Source organism: Nuphar pumila, chromosome 9, assembly GCF_984573655.1.
Source record: "Nuphar pumila chromosome 9, dmNupPumi1.hap1.1, whole genome shotgun sequence".
NCBI classification, from domain to species: Eukaryota; Viridiplantae; Streptophyta; class Magnoliopsida; order Nymphaeales; family Nymphaeaceae; genus Nuphar; species Nuphar pumila.
Window position 1 is genome coordinate 123,871,592 of NC_143257.1, and position 18,264 is coordinate 123,889,855.

The window sequence follows — 18,264 nt, forward strand, 5'->3', positions numbered from 1 at the left end:
ACATCCTAATAGAACTCTATTTTTGATCTTCTAATTGATAAAAAATTATGCCCCTTTAAAATCCAATCCATTGAATCGAGCATATTAACCAGTACAAGTTTACAATGTGGCATAACCAAACTTAAACCCAAATCCTGATCAAATGGGGTTGTCCCTTGTTTGTAACTAGTCTATATATATACTAGGACCATTAACCCATACAGGTCTATAATTATGTCATACCCAAACTTGAAAAATCCAAATCAAATTAAGTTGAAACTTGTTTATACATGGCCCAGTTTATATCAGAACCCATTGACCCATGCAGATCGACAGTTTCAATCGTATCAATAAGTTCACACCCATTTTGAGACCCTGATTCCAAATCAAATGTGGTCTGGTTCGTGATATGATTTGGAACATGCCAGTCGAACCTGTATCATTCATCCTCATATCCACCTATCTCTGTAACAGACTGCTAATACCAAAGGGGTTTGGCACAGTGGAGGTAGCCTTGGCCCCTAAAGGGTGGGTTAGTGTTTTATTTCCATGAGTGTCAAACCCCTTTCATTAATGAGGGCAAGCTGACTCTGTGGGTTCATCGTTGGAAAACGACTATAAGTAGGACAGACTTAGCCAGCGTGACTACGTTTGTGATCCTGAGGGTAGTTTTTCATGCTTCATGAAAAAAAAATCTCTAATTTAAATTTATATTTGAAATTTTCCTTTCTTATATTTCATGAACATATTTTGTAGTTAGATTAACTTGCAGCGAACTAAAAGAGAGACATGTTTGACTTTGACCACCCTACACTAGAGCCCCACCCTTGAGGTACTCGGTGAAGACCAAGGCCATCAGGCCAAGCATGGTGAACCGGCCATTCCACAGCTCGGCGTCTGACATCATCAACCCATTCATCCTAGATAGCGCGGCCACACCCTTGAACATGGACACAAGCGAGACCAACGAGAGCAGCACGGTCATCCCGCTGAACCACCGCATGCCTCCGCTACCCAACTGGGAGGCCAAGTCGGTCGTGGTCAACTCAACCACCATGGCTGCGGCGAAACCCACCATGTCTAGCCTGTCATTGATCCGCTCTGGTGTAGGCACTATAGGGTCGGATGGGGGTTTTCCTCTACAGGTCAGGTGTGCCGGCGTCTCAGCCACCAGCCAGTATGCAGCCCCTGCAAAAAATGAAACACACAGAGCACGTGTACCTGATGCCGTCATTGATAGAGTTGTTGTGCTCGTCGGAGATGGTCGTCGGAGTTTCTCTGCTCAGCCGGACTGCTGCCCTCCACGAGCTCAAGCTTCCGGATGCAGTCGGTGAGTAGGCCTGTATTTCTCTTTCGCACACTTAACTTGGGTCGCTCATGATACCCAGTCTTTATAAAGCATACGGTGGGAACGGTTTGCATAACTGTTCCCCCTTATCGTATGCTCATTTATCGGATGGATCATCCCTGATGTGGGGATGTATCCACATCGTTGATAACCACCACGTCAATCGTAGTGGTTAATCCAACATTCTCCCACTTGATCCGACAATAAATCTTTTAACCAGAAAACCTTATGGGAATAACTTGATGAATAGAATGGCCTTTATAATCTATTCTAAAGGTCCTTAGTTGAATCTCTAATCCTTAGGAGATTTACAACAACCATAATGAGAATCAAAAATTGAAAGTGATCACTTTATTTATATGCATATGTCAAAAAAGAGTTTAACAATCTCATCCTCATTACATGTTCGGAATATAATCTCGGTGCTAGCCCTTTAGTAAGAGGATAAACGATCATCTCTTTGGTATCAATATTGACAATATGCACTAAATGATTCACCGTCCTTTCTTTAACAACAAAATACTTCAATTCTATATGCTTGCATGACGTAGTACTTTTGTTGTTGTTCGAAAAGGACACCGCAACTTCATTATCACAGTAGACCTTCAGTGGTTTCCCAATGGAATCGACCACCTTTAACTGTGATATGAAGTTCTTTAACCATATAGCCTGCGAAGTAGTCTCGTACAATGCTATAAATTCTGCCTCCATGGTGTGGGCAGCAGTGGTCGTCTGCTTTCCACTCCTCCAAGAGATCGCTCCCCAGCAAGTAAGAAGACGTACCCAGTAGTAGACTTTCTACTATCAAGGCATCCTCCTAAATTTGCATCTGAGTAGCCAATGACCTCGAGATGCTCAACTTTATGATACGTTAACATATAATCTTTTGTCCCTTGCAAGTACCGCAAAACTTTCTTGGCAGCCTTCCAATGGGGTAAACTTGGATTAGACTGAAATCTGTCAAGTACCCCTACTGCAAAAGAAATATCTGGTCGAGAACATGTCTGCGTGTACTACAAGCTGCCAACAACTGATGCATATGGATAAGCACTCATCGGTGCTTGTCAATATCGTTCTGTAGACAATCCTTTAGGCTCAGCTTATCACCTTTTGATATGGGTGTAGAATTAGGAGAACAATTCTCCATCCCATATCGCTTTAATACCTTATCTATATAGGATCTCTAGGAGAGGTTTAGAACACCTTTTGCTCTGTCTCGACGAATCTCTATGCCAAGAACATAAGCAGCCTCACCCATATCTTTCATATCAAAATGTGATGCAAGAAACTGTTTTGTCTCTGAAAGTAACTTTATATCGTTGGTTGCAAATAAGATGTCATCCACATATAACATCAATATAATGAACTTACTCTCACTTTCCTTAAGGTATATACATTGATCAATAATGTTTTCTGTAAACCCGAAAGTCACAATGACTTGGGAAAATTTAATATACCACTGTCGGGAGGCCTGTTTAAGTCCATATATTGATTTGTTAAGCTTGCAAACCAAATGATCATTTTCAGAGAAACCAAGAGGTTGTTCCATGTATACCTCTTCATTCAGATCTTCGTTGAGGAACGTTGTTTTCATATCTATCTGATGTAGCTCTAAGTCATAATGAGCTACGAGGGCCAAAGTCATCCTCATTGACTCTTTAGTTGAGACAGGAGAAAATGTCTCATTATAGTCAATGCCCTCCATTTGGGTGAATCCTTTAGCAACCAATCTTGCTTTATGTCTCTCTATGTTACCTTTGGAGTCCTTCTTGGTCTTAAAGACCCATTTACACCCTACGGGCTTTACTCCTTTAGGTAATGCGACAAGATCCCACACTTGATTTTTAGCCATAGAGTCTAGCTCTTCTTTCATGGCTTCTATCCAGTGAAAAAATTGTTTGCTTTCAACAACTTCCATAAAAGTCAATGGGTCATCATCCATATCTATGAAATCACCAGGCTCCTGAAGGTACACCACATAATCAGGATGTATGGCAAATCTCCTAATCCTTATGGATCTCCATACAGGTCGTTCCTCAGGCTCAGATTGAACCTAATCATCCTGTTTGTGCTCTTCTGCATTGTCCATAATAGGTTCACTTTGGATTTGTGCATTAACAATCGAATGATCAACCACACCATCATTAGGAATAACAATGTGGTATCTTTCGATGTTTTCCTTAACAGGTGACAAAATTGGATCATATACTTCCTCAAAACCAAGGCTTTGAAGTGCACTTAATCCTACTGAACCATTTTCTAGGAATTTAGCCTTATCTGTTTCAACAATCTGTGGTGAATGAGATGGGTAATAAAATCTGTATCCTTTTGATCTTTCTGGATAACCAATGAAATATCCACTAGTTGTTCTTGGATCAAAGGCTTTCATGTGGGGGTTATACAGTTTAGCCTCTGCAGGACATCCCCATATGTGCATATAAGACAGTGATGGTTTCCTACCTGTCCACAACTTGTAAGGAGTTTTAGGCACAGATTTCGTAGGAACCTTATTCAAAATATGCACAACAGTCCTTAAGGCTTCACCCCACAACTTTATGGGAAGTGTTGAATAATTCAACATGGCCCTGACCATTTCTTTAAGCGTACGATTTCTCCTTTCAGCTACATCATTCTGATAAGCACTACCATGCATGGTATACTGAGGTACAATGCCTTCCTCTTTGAGAAATCGCGCTAATGGTCCTTCCCTTTGCCCCATCTCAGTAAATCTACCATAATATTCGTCACCTCTATCAGACCTGACTATCTTAATAACCTTATCGGTTTGTTTCTCTACTTCTTTCTTAAATTCCTTAAACATCTGAAAAACATCAGATTTTTCGAAAATCAAATAGAGATACATATACCGGGAATAGTCATCAATAAAGGTGATGAAATATTTTTCGCCTATGTAACAGTGAGAAAACGGTCCGCATACATCCGTATGGACTATCTCTGATATCTCACTACTTCGTTTGGCATCCTCTTTATATGTGTTTGTATGTTTAGTCTTTATGCAATTAACACATGGGTCATTGTCCGTAAAATCTAGAGATTGCAAGATCCCTTCATTTACCAGTCTCTTTATTCTCTTTTCAGAGATATGACCCAACCTTCGATGCCAAAGCATGTAAGATGTATCATCTGTCATGTTACGTTTATTTCCAATCAATGCGTATTCAGAAGTCAGCGACTCCTGAGTTTGGATCTTCACATTTAATCTATATAAACCATCATAAACTGATGCAGAACCAATTTCAATTGAATTTCTGAATATGAACAATTTAGAATTTTCAAACTTAAAACAATATCCAAATTTATTCAACTTTGAAATTGAAATTAAGTTTCTACTATATGATGGAATATAAAACACATCATGAAGATCTAAAACTACACCTGTATCCAGAATAATCCTGCAGGTTCCAACACCCTTCATATATGAACGCATCTTGTTTCTCGAATAGATGTTTTTCTCATGCATTGTTGGTTCCCTTTTGCTCAGAAACAGCTGTAGACAGTTGAAAATATGAACAGTAGCACCAGAATCAATCCACCAGTTATTTTCAGGAATTTGTAATAAATTACATTCATGAGAAACAAATGACAAATTACCTCTCTTTTCCAACCACTTCTTGTACTTTATGCAATCTACCTTTATGTGTCCCTTCTTCTTGCAAAAGAAGTACTTTATGGGAGCAGAGTTGGATTGCTTGTCTTGGGATGACTTATCCCTAGTTGGCTTCTTCCTAGCATTTCTCTTAAATGCATTCTTCTTTGGTCCTACCTTGGACGTATGAGAAGCCATATGTGCACTCTGCACATTCTCACCTTTCATCCTCTCTTCTTCTTCAACACACTTGTACATGAGTTCATTAAATGTTCATTCATTATTATGTGTGTTGTACGAGATTTTGAAAGGTCCGTATTTTAAAGGTAAGGACGCTAGAACTAAATGCACTAGGAAAGAATCAGAGATGGTGAGCTTTATGTCATTCAGCTGAGACGCTATGTTTTTCATCTTCAAGATGTGCTGGCGAATGTTTCCCCCTCCAGTATATTTCATAGATATGAGTTTTGATATCAGGGTACTGGCTCTGACCTTGTTTGAACTCACAAACTATGCCTCAATGGCATTCATGAATTCTCTCACTGTTCTGCATTGTGGGATAGCACTACGAATATTCTTAGCTACTTTAGATTGCAAAAACAACAAACTAAGCCTATTTGAGCGCTCTCACTTCTCAAAAGCAATCTTTTGATTAGCAGTGCTCTGATCAGTGAGAGCAGTGGGTTCATCTATCCTTAGGGTCAGATCTAGTTCCATATAACCTAATGCAAAAAGAACCATTTTTTTCCAATCACTAAAATTAGATCCATCTAGAAAACGTATAGAACTAGAGCCATATAAAATCACAGAACTAGAAACTGCATGACAAAAGACACGTATCAGAAAGTATTCATACGAGACTAAACTTTAATGGAAAAAGCAAAAATAATAAAGGCCCTTGATATGCTTCTTTCCAGGCGAGTGGAGGGGGTCATCAAAGTCCTACTTTGGTAAGAGCTCTGACACGTGAAACCACTTCGCCTACCGACCATATTCGGTAAAACTAAGGTTCTTGTGAAGATAGACCTTCAACACAAGGTATCTTTGGATACTCATGTGTGATGTATCTCTACACATTTACCTTATTCTACCCTACTTAAATTTCAAACATGATAAAACTACCTTTGGGTCGTTTATCATTTCATGAATATAAGTACACCAGTAATATTGGCTAAAATCATATGATAGTACAACATTTTTTACAACATACATGTATTCAGTCACTTTGGTGACATGAATACACTAAGTTATCTGACTATCCTTAATGCCAATATTATATACAAAATAATATCTTAAAATAGTCTGTAAACCAAATAGACCAAACATATGACTCTCGAAATGGTTCTAAAACTGAATGAACCTGTCATATGTTTCATGAACCAGTCTTAAAGCACACTGAACCAGTCTGAAACAGCCCCAAACCGGTCATCCAAGGGTCCGAACTGGTTCTGAACCTTATGAACCGGGTCAAGTATGGACAACAATTCATAAAAACCCTATAACTATATGCCAAAATCCCTGTATTTTCTTATATTTAAGAAAACAGGGTCTTAGCATCTCGGAACCGGTGAGAAAATGGAAGGAACCGGTCAAAAACGGCTCTGAACCGGTCCCGGAAAGGGGCCGAATCAGTCCCTGATCCGGTTCAGGCCAAATAGTGCATGAACCCTTCTAGATCTGGGTCAGACTGTAACCGGATCTGGGTCAGACCCAGTAAGAACTGGATCCGGGTCAGACCCGGTAAGAAATGGATCTGGGTCGGACTCGGTACTAACTGTATCCAGGTCGGATCCGGCTTGGACTGGATCTGGGTCGGACACAGTAATAACCAGATCCGGGTCTGACCCGGTATCTGCTGGATCCCGGTCGGACCCGGTTCAGACCAGAGCGGGTCCCCACCTGAATCCCAGATCCGATCTTGGGAGCCTTATGGATCGGGTCGGGTGGGTAGGATCCGGATTAAGAAATCTGACCCGAAAAAAAATAAAATCATAAGAGGCGAAATAGGGTTTTTTGAACCTTATTTCGCCTTTTTCTTTTGTTGCAGGGTGTTGTCGCTGGCTCCGACGATCGAACGATCGCCGGCGACCCCAACGGCGAGGAGGTGTCAGCCACCACCGTCGGTGACCCAATGGTCACCCCGCAGTCGACGGTGGGGCGACAGCATCTGCAACAACAGTTGCAGAGGGAGCTGGCCTCTGCCGCCGCCTACCGGCGACCCATGCAGCCGACTGTTGACAAACGCCTGCCGATCGACGCCACCTATCGGTGATCAACGCTGGACCTACTGATGACGACTCTCCTCTGGCGATTGTCGAGTCACCCGACGGTGGAAAAGACGTGAAAAACCCCCCATCTACACTGGTAAGTTTTTTTTTATCTGTCTGTCGCCCACCGGCGACAGTCGCCGGTGACCGACGACCAGCAACAGTGTCACCCCACGGTGACCTGCTTTGCTGGACGACCCAGTGTACACCCCGCAGCAGAATGCGGGGTGTGGGCCCATAACCCAATGTAGGGTCGAATGGGGGTTTTCCTCTGCAGGTCTGGTGTGCCGGCGTCTCAGCCACCAGCCAGTATGCAGCCCCTGCAAAAAATGAAACACAGAGAGCACGCGTACCTGATGCCGCCATTGATAGAGTTGTTGTGCTCGTCAGAGATGGTCGCCGGAGTTTCTCTGCTCAGCCAGACTGCTGCCCTCCACGAGCCCAGGCTTCCGGATGCAGTCGGTGAGTAGACCCGTATTTTCCTTTCGCACACTTAACTTGGGTCGCTCATGATACCCAGTCTTTATAAAGCATACGGTGGGAACGGTTTGTGTAACCGTTCCCCCTTATCGTATGCTCATTTATCGGATTGATCATCCCTGATGTGGGGATGTATCCACATCGTGGATAACCACCACGTCAATCGTGGTGGTTAAACCAACAGGCCTACCTAACGTCAGCATGTCAGGCAACTTGGTGCTGACCTGTCCGGTTTAAGATGAGTCAGCGTGTGATGTGGAATCATGGTTATTACATGTAAAAGATTAATTGGTTAGTGGTGCAGGGCGAGCCTGAGGTGGGGCCTGGGTGGGTGACGTGACTGGTGCTGGTGAGGGGGCTTCACGACTAATGAATATAAATGAAAAACTTGTCAAGGAGGATTATCACAATATCCAATATTATCCTTCTGTTCTTGATAATTGGATGTTTTTAAAAAAAAATACACTTTCAAACATTGACAGGGTTCGCCTGAACCATCTCACGTTAAGTAATCGGGTTCGGGTTTTATCACATTGATAAAAATGCTAGCTCAAAACTCATTTGAATTTAAAGATTTTTTTTTTTATATTTATACCGAGAGACCTAGCACGTTGGCTCTACCTGTCATACTGACAGTTTCAGTCTTGGCAGCATAAAACTCTGTGTGCATACCCCATGCCTAAAGGGAGTCACCACGCTTTGGTTTGCGCAAAAGTGACGCCATAGGATTTGAACCTAGACTGCCATACAAGCGGTGTAAGCCCCATCCCACTACGCCAAACACCTTTTGAGGCATTTAAATCACATCAAATGATATCTAAGAATTGTCACTCCTACTATATGGAAAGCTGAGAAACCAAGTCCATCCTATAGTTTTCCAACATTACCTATCCAAACACCTTGCTTGAAAATGTCGTTTCGGACATATGAGACATACATCTCACCTCAGGGAGACTGACGTGCCTTAAACCTGAGAGGTACGTCGCCCGAGACCTCCATTTTCCTCCAATGAAAGGCCTCTATGGTGCCACGATGGAATGAAGAGCTGCTGAAGTGGCCTTCTGATCTTAGCTTACCAAATGAGTTTGTAAGAGAGGAGTTCCAAGTCCAAGGAGAGAGTAGATCCCGGGAGTTCCAACGCCTGTAGTGATTGGAACAGGTGGACTGGGTCAGATTAATTAATGGGGTGTAGGTAAATTGGTTTTGGAGCCAGATTTGGATTTCAGATGAACAGGATCCATCCTGTTATAGATACCTTAACCAGTCGTACATGCGAGAGATTTTAATGGACTTTGAGTTGAACTAGGATTTGGATTCGGACATATTACTAAAATTGAATCCAAGTGATTAATAATTGGATATGGCTTTCCTACCAAGTAATTATATAAAATTGTAATCTGTATCATAATATTTAAAATTGTTTGTTTTTCTTGTAGTTTAGGGTTTTTTGGATTATTTATGGTTTATTAGTTATTTATTTTTTTATATTTTAGGGCTTTATGATTTATTTGTGGTTTTTGCATTTGTATATAAAAAATATGCATTCTTATTTGTCTCAATGATGAGAAACCCATCAGGATCAAGCCCTAATTTGTCCCACCGTTCAATGGTAAATCCTGGAAAGAGTGGACCAGCCCTAGAATGTTGTGCCATACTTCTTGCAGGTTTGATCTCAGGAGAATCGAACTTGTGACATGAGATTTTGAACATTACTGATTTTACCCTCCATGAGATTCTTAGGTTGGTCCTAAAGGTTTACACACTGCAAATTTTGTAATTTATGCCTTAATCCACATAATAATTGTTTCTGAATTTCTTTATCATGCTAAGTAAGATTTCTTGGTGGGTTTGAATGAAAGAGACCAATAAGGTCATACTGTTTTCATTGAGCATGCTTTTTTTTGCAGTCAATCTTCACGTTTTTCATAACCCCCACAAAAACAATTAACAATTGGTATTGCAAAAGTAAATTCTTTAGGGTTTATATTTGGTACAACCGATTGTACCAGCAATCTAGTTTGAATCTTAAAATGCAAGTTGTTTTGACACAATCTAACATCATAGTAGATGATCATTCAGTAGGAACCGTCTTTCTACAAAAAAAACCATTTTTACTAATTAGAGAAAAGTAATGCCTTCATAGCCATTGATTTTTGGATCGTCAAAAAAAACTGTATAAAGATCGGATTCCAGTGATCCAAATGTCAGTTCCCAGTAAACAAAACTTGTAGATCACATCTATGGTGTTAAATGTGAAAAAAAAACAGATTATGCCGCATTTGCTAGGTTGTTTGCACCTACAAACTACTGCAGCGAATCTTAACCTAATTCTAACCCTAAAAAAAATCCATTAAGATTCACATGAAGAACTTTAGAGTTTCAACCAATGTGGTTAAAATCGGTCTGAATTGGCCGATTCAGATTGAATCGGCCCTTACCCGATTCAAAAGGGACAAATTCACTTGTCATTTCAATTTAATTTCTATATATTTTTAAGGGGTTAAAAAGTTGTTTAATATTTTTTATTGTTTAATCACACACGTCATCTTATGGTAAAAAGTTGTGGATTTACAGACCATTCGAATCTTAGATTTTTTTTAGGAAACCGAGTGAATTCATTTTAACAACATCGGTTTCAATTTCAACTTTATTTATGAGAAAGAGCGAAGAATCATTAGCATGTGATTTGAATCTCTAAAATCTGTTTGGAAAACACATGAAGTTTTACCAAGATTATGACCTCCAAAACTTTCATTAATTCAAATATTAGAATTTAATAACTTGGTCACAATCGAATTAATAAGCCCACACTTTTCATGACTTTGGCGATGTATGCCACAGGAAACTCATTTATTTTGGCACTTTAGAAAATGGATTCATCCATATGAGAGTGCACATGGTTCATGTAATTTCTCCTTATACAATAACTTATATCATCTACCATCACCATTACAATTTACCAATTGCTGTAATTATTAAGGGTGCTTAGTCTTGATAATGTTGTCAAAAACATTGTTTCATTTGAAACCATGTGGTGTCTCTATCTCTCTCTTCTTCTTCTTTTGAAAAGCTAGCTGGGATTGGGGTTAGGCAAACCCCTACTAGTTATGCAACTATACCATTGGGTTTTGAACCTGGGACGTCCCAACACAACAACACAAGGTGAGCTGCTCCTACCATAGAGCCCCAATTGTGTGAACTGAAGTTAAGAAAAGGAGACCTAGAAGACTGGCTCTAAAAATGATTCAGATTTAGCTGCACTTCTTTCTCACCTCTCTCTCTACTTTCTCTCACTGGTGTAAAGGATCCAAGCATGAAAATAAAGATGGTTACATATATTAATCTTTTAAACTATGTAAAATACAGATGGTCACATATATTAAACTTGTGAACTATGCAAAATAAAGATGGTTACATATATTAAACTTGTGAACTGTCGCATAGATTAGCAGATACATAGATACGACTCCTTTTTTGTAAAGTTTTTTAGTATGAGTAGTATTTAAGGGGATACGGAACGATTGGAGTATTTGAGTGTTATAGCTTAATTTTGGACAACTCATACCCAAATCTAGTGGTTCATACTGTACAGACTCTGCTAGGAAATCTAAACAGAATCATTTCACATAATTCATAGAAGTCATAATAACAATAATAAAGCAGTCATGCATATACCAATGTGCAGTGGAGTACCCCAACCTATGAGTTTTGATTTCAAAGGAGTCCCTAAGAATGAAGTCGTGGGTCTTTTTAGGATCCTAGAGGGCTGATGTTGCACAAGAAAAATAAAAGAAAATATTGATCTCTTTAAGAACCTAATTAGTTAGGCAAATTAAGTAACTTTCCATCTCCCTATCATAACTTTTATTTAGATTTTTATTTCTCTTCTCCGTCCCAACAGGTAAATCTCTGGTGGTGACTTAGGTAACTCCTCTCTCTCTCTCTCTCTCTCTCTCTCTCTCTCTCTCTCTCTATATATATATATATATATATATATATATATATATATATATATATATATATATATATATAAGTGTTAAATAAATATATTAAATGAGTTTTTCAGGTTTTTTAGTTTTACTTTTAAATTCTAACCATACAGACGTGATCTATGTACTTGATTTTATAAGGATCAGCTCTTGAAGTTTTTATAGGATCTGGGTTGAAAATCAATAGCTTAGAATTTCGCTGAATGCATATGCAGGGTTAGACTATATATAAGAAGATAGTAATTGCTGACCACTTTTAGCTAACCGTTGTGCTGCTTTCAAAAGTTTTTCCATGTTTTTCTTAAATCTGACCATTGACATGCATTCTACGTGCTTGATTTCATAGAAATCAACTCTTGGATCATCAACAGCTAAAATTTTATAAGGTTTACAAAATCAATGGTTTAAGATTTTTTAAATAGTTAATTCTTAAAAGTCAAAATTTTTATTGAAAAAACATGATCCACGTGTCGTTTCCAATTAAATCGACGGTGTTGAACACATTTGTATGGTCAAAATTAAGTAATACATGTAGAAAATCCTTCAAAAGCCCTATTAGCTAGAAAAATGGTTAGCAGCTATTACCTTATATATATATATATATATATATATATATATATATATATATATATATATATATATATATATATATAGAGAGAGAGAGAGAGAGAGAGAGAGTAACAATGGCGACCAGTGGCCGGTGTTTTACATAAAAATGACCTTTAGTGGAAATTCTCGATTGCCACCAAATGCTTTTAAAATGCACAATCGGACACGCCCATTGCATCCAAGGTTAGTTTGATGGAAGGGTATCCACAGTGTGCGTGTATATGTATAAGGAAACCCATAAGAATGGATGGGCAAAACACTGGGTGTGCGTTGAACGCACATTCAGCATTCATTTAATAGAATTTGTGGCGGTCACTAGTGCCACTAATGTGTTGGGTGGAAAATTATTGTCGCCATTAAATGTCATTTTTCACAAAAAATGCCCACCACTGATCTGCATGGGATCAATGGCGGAAGTTTGTCCAGTAACAGTGTTGTTCACTGATACGAGTTACTAGCTATATGTGTGTCTGCAAAAATGTATGGTGGTTTCGTACCATGATACCGTATGGTGATACATACTCGGGTTTATTTAGATTTGGCCACTAAATGGCAAATCAAATAGTATATGATTCATTTTTTAGTTCATAAAAAATCAAGGTTGTTTAGATATAACATAAAACATCTTATTTGAGTCAATTTTAACCGTAAAAATAGTAAATAGAATATTCTAAACATCATCAAAGGCTAGATTTTGCTTTTAGAGCTTAGATTTGCATAAATCAAGTGTGTACTATTGTTTGTAAGTTATGGTGGTACCACCTGTCTCGTTTGGTCTGGTTTGGCCAACGGTTCAGGTGAATCTGCTGATAATCAGAACATGACACATGATAAAGCTATTAAAAAAATAATTAAAAATTAATTTTAAGTTATTTTTATATTTATTAAAAATAGCCGAATCAAGTCAGTGTCATATATCAGCGGATTCAGGCTGATATGCACTGATGTTGACAACACGGGTGGTACAAATTCCATCATGGTCTGCCCCTGGCCCTCAAAATCTGTATCATAGAAATATGTTTTTTTTGGCAAATTTGATGATATGGATGTGATCTCCATGGTTCAAAACGTGAAGAAACTTTTGGATCCAACCTTTTAAATGTGCAGATAGGATTTTCCAAGGATAAAAAAAATAATGGTTTTCGAAAATTTTGAAATTTTCTGTGTTATAAATTCTTACCTACACAAAAAAAAAACTTTGATCCATATGATCAGATTTGCTGAGAAAACTTATCTAAGATAAAGATTTTGAAGGAGAAGACAACGAGTGGACTATCTCCATTCTTTATATTTATATATATATATATATATATATATATATATATATATATATATATATATATATATATATAGCTCATCTTATTAAAAAATGAAACAAGCTCAAGCTCGGCTCGACTAAATACCAACACGAGCTTAAGTCACGAACTCAATCTACTAATAAATGAGCTGAGCCCAAACATGCCCTTCTCTTCGGCTCGTTTACCATCCTTGGATATAACTGCCGGACCTCTCTCTCTCTCTCTCTCTCTCTACAAACGAAAGTGTTGACCAAATTCCATACAAAAAAATGAACTTTTAGAGGAAAGAGGCAGAATTAGGGTTTGCTTCAAGTTGGGGTTAGGCGGACCCCAACCAGAGCCCCATGTGGTAGAGAGATTCGATCTTGGGTCTTCAAGATGACACAGGATCCTGCTTACCACATGGGATACCACTTCGGTGATTATGAGACATTCTTGAAGCCAAAGTTCTACGGAGAAAATGAGTGTTTGCTACACTTCCACTCAAGGGAAGCCTCTTTAGTTTGAAAGAGTCCTTTTGTAAACGAAAGTGCTTTATGTGAGTCCTATCACATATTTTTCATGGATATGTTTTTTTGTTCTCTCTAGCGAATATGCAATATTTTAAACGAAAAGTTCTTTCAGAAAAAGAACGGAACAAACATCAATCAAGACTGGGTTCTTTACAATAAGCATTTTACCACCCAAGCTATCCTTGATGGACCAATTGACTAATCTCAATTGATCCCGGTTGAGCTCAATCCCGGGTATAGGCCAGACCTAATATTGGCCAATTTTGAAAGTTTTATCATGAGGTTTTTGAACTTTTTTTTTTATGATAAATAATGCCAAGGACGTAATCAAAAGTATAACGAAAACTAAGCTCCATTGGTTTGCCATGTGCGGCAACAAGGTGGTGCCGTTCCACGAAGACTTTGAATGCTTAAGCCTTCAACAACTTCAAGTAACTCTCTATATATATTCTTTAAGCCTTTTTTGTGAGGTCTTGTTAGGCTTATTAAAAAATAGTAGTTTTTAAGTATTTTTTCACGTCTAATGTGATCTATAGGTTTTGTTTGGATGACAGGAATCTGACCTGTATATAAGTTTTCCCGGTTATCTAAAATCAATGGCTACGAAGGTATCAATTTTTATGGGCTGATAAAAATATATTTATTTATCAAAAAAAACATGATTCAAGAGTCGATTCTCAACATATCTAACAGTTAAGATCTATCATAAAACACCTAAAACCTATGGAGCACAACAATGCAAAATGAGATATAGGGCAAAATATGTTACAGTTATCATATATATATATATATAGTAACACATTCACGCTAAATAGGTTTTTCAGCTTTTGAACACATAAACGTGTTAGGCATGGTTGATTTACTAGAAATCTAGACATGAATCATATTTTCCATAAAAAATGGTATGTCAAGCTTTGAAAAATTATAAAAAAAAAATTATTGTTGATTTTTTTAAGCATATAAAAACCCACCATGTGTTGGCATCGATGGATTCATGAGCTGATATTTATAAAATCAAGTACATAGATCACGTATGTACTCTCATAATTTAAAAACAAGACGAAAAAAAATGCAAAAAAAAACCATTTAGCATGGATGTATTACAATATATATATAATGAAAATCATAAGTACATGTCGTACCCATTCAATTTAACCTTATACACTACAAGAAAATTGTCAATTAGCGACAGATATTTGCGATGGATTTTGTCCGTCACAACATTGCGACGGATTAACGAGAGAAACTAATCTGTCGCTACAATCTGTAATATTTACGAAAATAACGATGGAAAAACTTTCATCGCTAAGTAGCGACGGCTTAGCGATGTCAGATTTTTGTCGCAATATCCGCTACGTTTAGCGACGAAAGTTTTTCTGTCGCTACATTTTTCTATTGCTACGTAGCGATGACATTAGCGACGGAAGTTTTCCATCGCTAACTGGTCATGTAAATTTATGATGGCGTTGCGACGGAATTAGTCCGTCGTCAAATTTGTCGCTAATTTTTTCGTAAATCCCTAATCAAAGCCCTTTTTCCTCTTTTCTGTTCCGTCTCTCCCGCCCGCTCGATGCACTCCTCCGCCACCACTACAAGAAAAATGTTAATTAGCGACGGAAATTTGCGACGGATTTTTTCCGTCGCAAATTAGCGACAGATTAGCTAGAGAAAACTTTCTTAATGAATCCGTCGCTAAGTAGCGACGGATTAGCGATGAAAGTTGTTTCATCGCTAATCCGTCGCTAATTAGCGACGAATTAACGACAACAAGTATTTCGTCGCTAATTCTCAATACAAGAAAAACATTTTAGCGACGGATTAGCGACGGAAATTTTCCGTCGCTAATCCGTCGCTAATTTTCGATTTAAACCAAGCGCGAAATTTTCCCTCTCTCCCTGTTTGAAATTTAAATCGACCGCGCTCGATTTAAATCGACCGCGCTCGATTTAAACCGAGCGACGTCGGAGAGCTTATTGGAGAGCATGTACATGAGAGTGGAGGACGGTGACGCCGGAGGACAGTCGGCGATCGCTGGAGGACGTCGGCGCCGGTTGACGGAGGACGACAATGCCGATTCACGGAGGACGGCGACGCCGGAGGACGGTCGACAATCGCTGGATGATGTCGGCGCCGGTTCACGGAGGACAACAACGTCGATTCACGGAGGACGGTCGGCGATCGCTGGAGGACGTTGGCGCCGGTTCATGGAGGACGATGACGCCGGTCCACGGAGGATGACGGCGACGCCGGTTCACGGAAGATGACGGTGCCAGTTCATGGAGGACGGCGACGCCGGAGAGCACCGGTTCATGGAGGACGGCGACGCCGGTTCGCGATGAGGCAGAGCGATCGTTATGTGCATGCAATGCCTGTCGGGTGCAGTATAAGTCCGGCTTAGTGCTGCCGGAATACCGCCCGACAAGGATCAATTTTTTTTTATTTTTTTTTTAAAATTTAGCGACAGATTAGCGACGGATAATGTCCGTCGCTAATCTGTCGCAAATTAGCGACGGAATTAACGACAGATAATTTTTTTCGCTAATTATCGAGCAAAAAATCGCGATGGCCTCTATCCATCGCTAATCCGTCGCTAAGCCATCGCTAAACAGTTTAGCGACGGCTTAGTGACGGATTAGCGATGGATAGAGGCCGTCGCTAATCCACGGTTTTCTTGTAGTGCACCCGACGCACTCCTCCGCCCGCCGCTCGTCGCTCCCCAGTCCGTCGCCCGCTGCCCGGTGTCTCCCAGGTAAATCCCTCTTTTTTTTTTGGCAGGAGGGGCGCCTGCCCCTTTTATTTTTTTCGGTAGGAGGTTGCCCCCCTACCTCATTTGTTGTTTCCGGCAGGGGGGCAACCCCCTGCCACATTTTGTTTTTTTCGGCAGGGGGGCGACCCCTACCTCGTTGTTTTATTCGGGCAGGGGGTCGCCCCCCTGCTTTTTCGGCAGGGGGGCGATGGGCCGAGGGGCGCCCGACGATCGCTGGGTTCCTGAACCACGTCATCACCTCATGCCTGCCGTTTCGGGGGATGATCACTGCCTTCGAAGACCTCATGTCGCAGTCATACATCGCTGGCCTACTGGCTGGCCAGTCGAACTCGAGGGCGGTCGGGCCGAACGGAGAGGTGGTCGATGCCCGGGAGGCATTCCGCCTCGCCGAAATCTCGTCTGACTTCGATATTTATTCTAAATTTTTTTCTTTCGACAGAGGGTGACTTCATTTAACACAGTGTCTCTTGCAGATTTCTCAACGAAACCCGTTTGTGCCCCGTCACCCGTAGTAAGTAAGTGACAAAAATAATGCAAATCGGGTAAATACCCATGGTGAGTAAGTGATGCAAGCGCATCACATGTTATTTAATTTATTGGATGCAACACTTTACTGTTCACACACTCGCTTAGTTGTTGGTATATAAGACTGCTTTGTTGGAGTTTGGAGATCATGCTGAGCATGATTTTAATGTATGAGAATAGAAGTGTTCTTATTTTGGGAGTATGGATTTCATGCTAAGCATGGTAGTAGTTAGCGGGATATTGGAGTGTGTTTGCTGCAGGTACATTCTTGACATTTGTTTGATATGAATAATTTTGATGTATTGCAATGTTTGATGTGATTGTATTTATGCTTGCATATAGTTACTTTCAATTTGATTATGACTTACATGTGAAATTGTATAATGAAAGCATGCTTTAAATGAATGTATCGTGTTATGAATAGTTTGCACATGAAAATATTAAGTTATCAATGCATGCATCATAATTCTTGTGATTGTATGACATCATATATTGCATGATAAATTTGATATTTTCTCCATCATAACATTCTGATGATTCTCTTGTAACTGGTTAGGATACTATTCGTAACATCATACGGCAAAATGATTGCAAACCGTGAATGGATGTATCGTAGGATAGTTGACAATGAGTTATCGCATGAATATATGGATGGTGTTGAAAATTTTATTGAATTTGCAATGACAAGTGTCAGTATAGTGGATCCCATAGGTCGGATTAGGTGTCCCTGCAAGATTTGTAAGAATAATCGACTTGTAGAACCTCATGGCGTTAGACATCACCTATACAGAAAGGGTTTTGTAAATGATTATCAGAATTGGATGTTTCATGGTGAAGAATTTAGAAACAATTTTGATACACGGGTGAATGTGGTGCACGATAA

The 18,264-nt window shown here is 39.6% G+C and overlaps 1 pseudogene; it reads right to left on the bottom strand.

Annotated features, from left to right (window-relative positions):
- Nucleotides 1–787: 787 nt before the first annotated feature.
- LOC149829247 (early light-induced protein 1, chloroplastic pseudogene) lies at nucleotides 788–1,213 on the bottom strand (annotated as a pseudogene).
- Nucleotides 1,214–18,264: the final 17,051 nt, after the last annotated feature.